Raw genomic sequence first — 7008 nt, 5'->3', positions numbered from 1 at the left:
AATTTGAATGTTGGCCTGCCCTACTAGGTTGGGGAAGTTCTCCTGGATGATATCCTGAAGAGTGTTTTCCAACTTGGTTCCATTTTCCCCCTCACTTTCAGGCACTCCAATCTGACGTAGATTTGGTCTTTTTACATAATCCCATACTTCTTGCAGGCTTTGTTCATTTATTTTTCTTCTTTTTTCTTTAGATTTCTCTTCTCGCTTCATTTCATTCATTTGATCCTCAGTCGCTGATAATCTTTCTTCCAGTTGATCGAGTCGGTTACTGAAGCTTGTGCATTTGTCACGTATTTCTCGTGTCATGGTTTTCATCTCTGTCAGTTCGTTTATGGCCTCCTCTGTATTAATTATTCTGGTTATCAATTCTTCCACTCTTTTTTCAAGATTTTTAGTTTCTTTGCACTGGGTACGTAATTCCTCCTTTAGCTCTGAGAAGTTTGATGGACTGAAGCCTTCTTCTCTCATCTCGTCAAAGTCATTTTCCCTCCAGCTTTGATCCGTTGCTGGCAATGAGCTGCATTCCTTTGGAGAGGGAGATGCACTCTTATTTTTTGAATTTCCAGCTTTCCTGCCCTGCTTTTTCCCCATCTTTATGGTTTTATCTGCCTCTGGTTGTTGATGATGGTGACGTACTGATGGGGTTTTGGTGTGGGTGTCCTTCCTGTTTGTTAGTTTTCCTTCTAACAGTCAGGACCCTCAGCTGTAGGTCTGTTGGAGATTGCTTGAGGTCCACTCCAGACCCTGTTTGCCTGGGTGTCAGCAGCAGAGGCTGCAGAAGATAGAATACTGCTGAACAACAAGTGTACCTGTCTGATTCTTGCTTTGGAAGCTTCCTCTCAGGGGTGTACTCCACCGTGTGAGGTGTGGGGTATCAGTCTGCCCCTAGTGGAGGATGTCTCCCAGTTAGGCTACTCAGGGGTCAGGGACCCACTTGAGCAGGCAGTCTGTCCCTTCTCAGATCTCAACCTCCATGTTGGGAGATCCACTGCTCTCTTCAAAGCTGTCAGACAGAGTCGTTTGAGTCTGCAGAGGTTTCTGCTGCTTTGTTGTTGTTGTTGTTGTTGTTGTTGTTGTTGTTGTTTAGCTGTGCCCTGTCCCCAGAGGTGGAGTCTACAGAGACTGGCAGGCCTCCTTGAGCTGCTGTGAACTCCACCCAGTTCGATCTTCCCAGGGCTTTGTTTACCTACTTAAGTCTCAGCAATGGCGGGTGCCCCTCCCCCAGCCTCGCTGCTGCCTTGCAGTTAGATGGCAGACTGCTGTGCTAACAGTGAGGAAGGCTCCGTGGGCGTGGGACCCTCCCAGCCAGGTGTGGGACATAATCTCCTGGTGTGCCTGTTTGCTTAAAGCACAGTATTGGGGTGGGAGTTACCTGATTTTCCAGGTGTTGTGTGTCTCAGTTTCCCTGGCTAGGAAAAGGGATTCCCTTCCCCCTTGCACTTCCCAGGTGAGGTGATGCCTCGCCCTGCTTCAGCTCTCGCTGGTCGGGCTGCAACAGCTGACCAGCACCGATTGTCCGGCACTCCCTAGTGAGATAAACCCAGTACCTCAGTTGAAAATGCAGAAATCACCTGTCTTCTGTGTTGCTCGTGCTGGGAGCTGGAGACTGGAGCTGTTCCTATTTGGCCATCTTGCTCCACCCCTCCAATTTTTGTATTTTTAGCAGAGATGGGGTTTCACCATATTGGTCAGGCTGGTCTTAAACTCCTGACTTCATGATCCACCCGCCTCAGCCTCCCAAAGTGCTGGGATTACCGGCATGAGCCACTGCACCCAGCCTTCTCAGTGTTTATTATTATTATTTTTTTAACAGAGTCTCACTCTGTCACCCAGGCTGGAGTGCAGTGGTGCAGTCTCAGCTCACTGTAACCTCTGCCGCCCAGGTTCAAGTGATTCTCCTGCCTCAGCCTCCTGAGTAGCTGGGATTACAGGCACCTGCCACTGGGCCTGGCTAATTTTTGTATTTTTAGTAGAGATGGGGTTTCGCCATATTGCTCAGGCTGGTCTTGAACTCCTGACCTCATAGTCCACCCATCTCGGCCACCCACAGTGCTGGGATTACAGGCATAAGACACCATGCCCAGCCTTCCCAGTGTATTTTTTTCTACTTTGCCAAATATCATTTGGCTGTAGATATGTGGCTTTATTTTGGGGGTATTCTCTTCTGTTTCATTTATCTATGTGTATTTTAATACCAGTACCATGCTGTTTTACTATAGATTTGTAGTATAATTTGAGGTCAGGTAATGTAATGTAGCCCATCAATTGAAAAACTGTTGTGTTATTGTGTGACAGTTTGAACGATACCCTTGAAGAAGAATCTTTCTATAGTACATACATGTAAATTGATCTTACCCTCTAATTTTCTTAAATTTATCCATGTCATTTATTCAGATAACCAGTTAAGAGGAAAGAGAACTACATAAATATTTTACAGCTTATTTGATAATGACTCTAGTTGTTTGAATCCACAATGCAACTCCAGTCCAACAATCACAATACATGGTAATAAGTGTCAGATGATAAAAAACGATTGGACCATGATATGTCTGATTGTGAAATTTTGAATCCTACAAGGTGTCATTTCAAGTTATAGAGGCTATACTTAAATAATTAACTCTTATAATTACAGCAACTTTTTGCTGACTTCTTCACTTACGGAAAAGAAAATATAGTGGTAAAGAGGTTCAGCTGTAAATCATATAATCCCCCACTCCCAAACAAAATTATAACAGTAATTATAAAACCCGACTTTAACTATGGGATTTCAGAAAGATTGGTGACCCCACCTAAGAACAGATAGGCACATGGTTTTAAAATTATATTTATCTTTCACTGGGCAGTTTGGACTATGCAGAATGTCAACAAAATATAGAAATTAAAATTAGTTTCACTTTCCTGTACTACCTGATCCATTTTAATCAAGCAGTGTCTGCAATTGCAGCTGCTGCTCTACATGTGGTTTTTCTTCTGAAACAAATCAAGCATCTCACGGCAAAGAATATGTAGCCATTAAAGTGATGACGATCTGTCTTCATTTGACAAAATATATAGACATGGACTATTTTCAACTGGCAAAGACAACAGTATGCAACAGTACCTTTACTACTGTACATCAGCAGTATCTTAACTCTTTTATTTTGTCATTAGTATTCAACCAAACCTTGCACTAACAAATTATACTGATAAAACATTGAGAAAAGGAAAAAATTGTTTCATACAACACATGAAATTTATAACAGTATTAGTATATAAATCCACACAAAATATAAACATAGCTTGACACTTCATATACAATTTCTGGGTCGTAATTGACCAGTTTATGTTAGCCAAGCCTTGCAAACAGGATTGAATTTATGGAGAAACATGAATTTATGGACAATAAAATATGATTGCAAAACATTTGCTTAAAGTATTAATTAGAAAATGAAGAGAGATGAAAGATTAGAAGAATGAAGAGAGGTGAAAATTGAATTAGTGCCTTGAAAGATCAAAAAAGGATCTCTGGAGAATACAGTGCAAAAACTAAAATTGTAGAAGTTAAAATACATAGACATGAATCAAAGTATTAAGACACACCCTGGTCAGATTGGTCAACTTAAAACAAAAATAATTAAAGCTTATAATTCCATATAGATTTTTTAAATGGCTCACTGCAGTGAATAAAGCCAACACTGACATAATTCTTTTTTAAAATATATATCACCTTTTTATTTGTTATTTTGAAAAAATAATACATACACGATTAAGTTAATATGATGTCAACAAGAACAGTATTTAAAAAAAAAAAAAAAAAAAAAAGCTTCCCTTCCATTGAGGACCTCTAGTGTTCCAGTTTCCCACTTCAGGGACAGCCACCATTACTGAGTTTTACTTTTCACCTATCCTTCCAGAAGATAAACCACACATTTGCATATCCTGCACTGTTTTATATCTTCCACTGTATTAGGGTTTTCCAGAGGGACAGAACTAATAAGATATATGCATATGTGAGAGAGAGTTTATTAGAAAGAATTTGCTCACATGATCACAAGGTGAAGTCCCACGATAGGCCATCTGCATGCTGGGGAAAAAAGAATCCAGTAGTGGTTCAGTCTGAGTCCAAAAGCCTCAAAAGCAAGGAATCTGAAAATGCAGCCTTCAGTCTGTGGCCAAAGGCCCAAGAGTCCCGGGCGAACTACTGGTGTAAGTCCAAGAGTTTAAAGGCTGAAAAACCTGGAGTCTGATGTGCTGGCTGCTTTGCTCTAGCTTGGCTGGCAGCCAACTGGATGGTGCCCACCCACATTGAGGACGGGTCTTCCTCTCCCAGTCTACGGACTCAAATGTCCATCTCCTCTTGCAACACCCTCACAGACACACCCCAAAACAATACTTTACCAACTATCTAGTCATCCTTCAATCCAATCAGACTGACAACTAATATTAACCATCACACCCACCGTCCCACGGATTGCTTAAAAATATGTTGGAGATCGTCCCATATTAGCACATATAGAGATGCCTCATTCTTGTGAAAGTTGCCGTAGTAGTCCTGAATGTGCTATAATATACTGAACCTGTCATCTACTGATAGGTATTTAAGTTGCTTTGAGTCTTTTGTTTTCACCAAAAATGCCTGAACCTAATTTTTAACATACTGATGCATTATATCTAAATAATAAAATTCCCAGAAGTAAAATTTCTTTCAAAGATAAATTTATTTTAAGGATATTATGAAATTTGAACTTTTTATGGGAAGTAAACACACTTAAGGGGGGCAAAAATATATGTGCAGGTTCAGTGAATCATTGCAAAGCAGACATCTGTGTAACCAGTGCATAGGTTAAGAAGGAGATTTTTGTCTGCACGGAAGGCCTTTTCCTGTGTCCTGTTTCCCTTCTCTACTTCCTTTAATACTACAGTATAGTTTTTCTTGCTTTTGAACTTTACACAATTGATTTACACAGTGTGTAATTTTGTATCTGTCTTCTTTTGCTGTTCTTTGTATTTGTGAGGATTATCCACGTTATTTCATCTAATTGTTAATAGGTCATTTTACTGGTGTATGTTATTTCATTCAATGCATATAGCACAACTCATTTATCCAATCTTCTGTTGGTGAACATTTGTTTTCTAATTTGGCTATTTTGAATCATTCTCCTATGAATACAACACCACTGGCATATGCCTTTATAAGTGGATTGTCATGTCACAGGTTCTGTGTATGTTTAACTTTAATATATAACGCCAAACTCTTTTCCAAATTTCTGTCTGTCTAGATGATGGGGTCATTAATAACCCAAACCTCAGCATCACACGATACACCCATGTAACAAACCTGCACATGTATTGCCTGAATAAAGTTGAAATTATTTAAAAAGTAAATAAAATAGTGATATTATCATTTGCATGAATGTAGAATAATGGAAATTCTTATAAATGCTGGCGTGAACATGAATTTGAGAATTGTTATTTGCAACATGAGATGACACAATCCAACATATCCACTCTCACTCTTATTATTGCCTTCCTACATCCCACTCCTATGTCCACCCTCTCCCAACTCTGGGATAATTCCTTATAATTTTATACTCAGGTAGTCCTCATTCAGGAAGAATTTCCTGATATCCATGATTGTGTATAGTAAGTACATAGTACACTGTGAAATCACTGTCCTTGTAAGTTGATCATCCTCTCTCCCCCATAAAATTTCAGTTTACTTGAGAGTAAAAAAATGTGGTGAATTCATCTATAAATTCCAGAGCCTACCTCAGTACTTAGCAGATGGCAATTTTTCAATGAATACATCTTTATTAATAAAAGAGCAGAATGAATTATTAGTTTAACTTGATGTCAAAATAACCAATTTTCTGAGAAGAGACCATATCAAATTTAGCACTGAAATTAGGAAATGGTGTCATTATGAAACATTCATTGGCAATGATGCCTCTGCAGCAGGAACTCCACAAAGGCAAGGGTTCTAAAATTTCGTATCATGAGATCAACTTTACTAATAAGAATTATTGTGAATTATGTAGGCATTATTTGAAAACGTTTAGATAGCCAGTTTACTCACATCTGCTTATTTCAGGGCAGATATCATATAATCACCAGTATTACTAATATGTATCACTATATAGAAGAAGAATTTACTTATTCTATTGCTACTAAATTCAAAACTTTATCATAGCCAAGTAATAGGGCATTTTCTCAAGTACCATATAAAATGTTCTATTTTATTGTTGTGTTCATTCTTACTTTTCTATATGTTAACTAAAGTTTTATATCAGCATTCCTTTACCTAGTGTTTTAATTCAATATTAGAAAATGTGTTGGTAATGATGACAAAATATCAGATAAAGGTTGACTGCTATCAATTTTCTCTGTGCAACTTTTTTAGGAAATTAAATGTATTACATCAGAAATTCATGCTTATGGTAAGTCTCTGAAATAACTAAGTCTGGAGAGAAAAAAATAAAAATTGTTTCCCTAGAATGGAGAGACCCTAAATCCATTTTAAAATATGTGTTTCAGGTTTTTTAAATAATGAAATTATGTCCATCCTTAATTGTGCTTCCATAAAATAAAATATGTTCACTCACAGTTATGAATTACAATATATTCTCCACTATATTATCTGCATGCTCATTAAGACAAACAATTGTTTTGCTCCACTTTTGAATTTCTCACTCGGTAAGACAGATGAAACCAGCAAGGAAGGACTTTAAGAACATAAAACTGTACACTACATTCTTAGATAATATTTCAGTTCATCAACTCTAGCTTTTTCCTCCTGCTGCTGGTATTAGTTCAACCACATTCAATTACTTCCTTCTATTCTAACTTGTGGTACCAGATATGGTGCTGGCACATGTGTGGTTTTCAACTCTTTCCTTCTTGGACAATACAAAAGATATCACAACCCTCTCCCATGCCTTTAATGATTTGTCCTCCTCCTCTAACCAATAATTCACTTCAAGTTGAAATTCAACTTGTTTATAGATTTTTTTTCCACTTGTCTTAGATATA

This window comes from Piliocolobus tephrosceles, chromosome 3 (assembly GCF_002776525.5).
Source record: "Piliocolobus tephrosceles isolate RC106 chromosome 3, ASM277652v3, whole genome shotgun sequence".
NCBI lineage: Eukaryota > Metazoa > Chordata > Mammalia > Primates > Cercopithecidae > Piliocolobus > Piliocolobus tephrosceles.
This window is presented reverse-complemented; position numbering follows the sequence as displayed.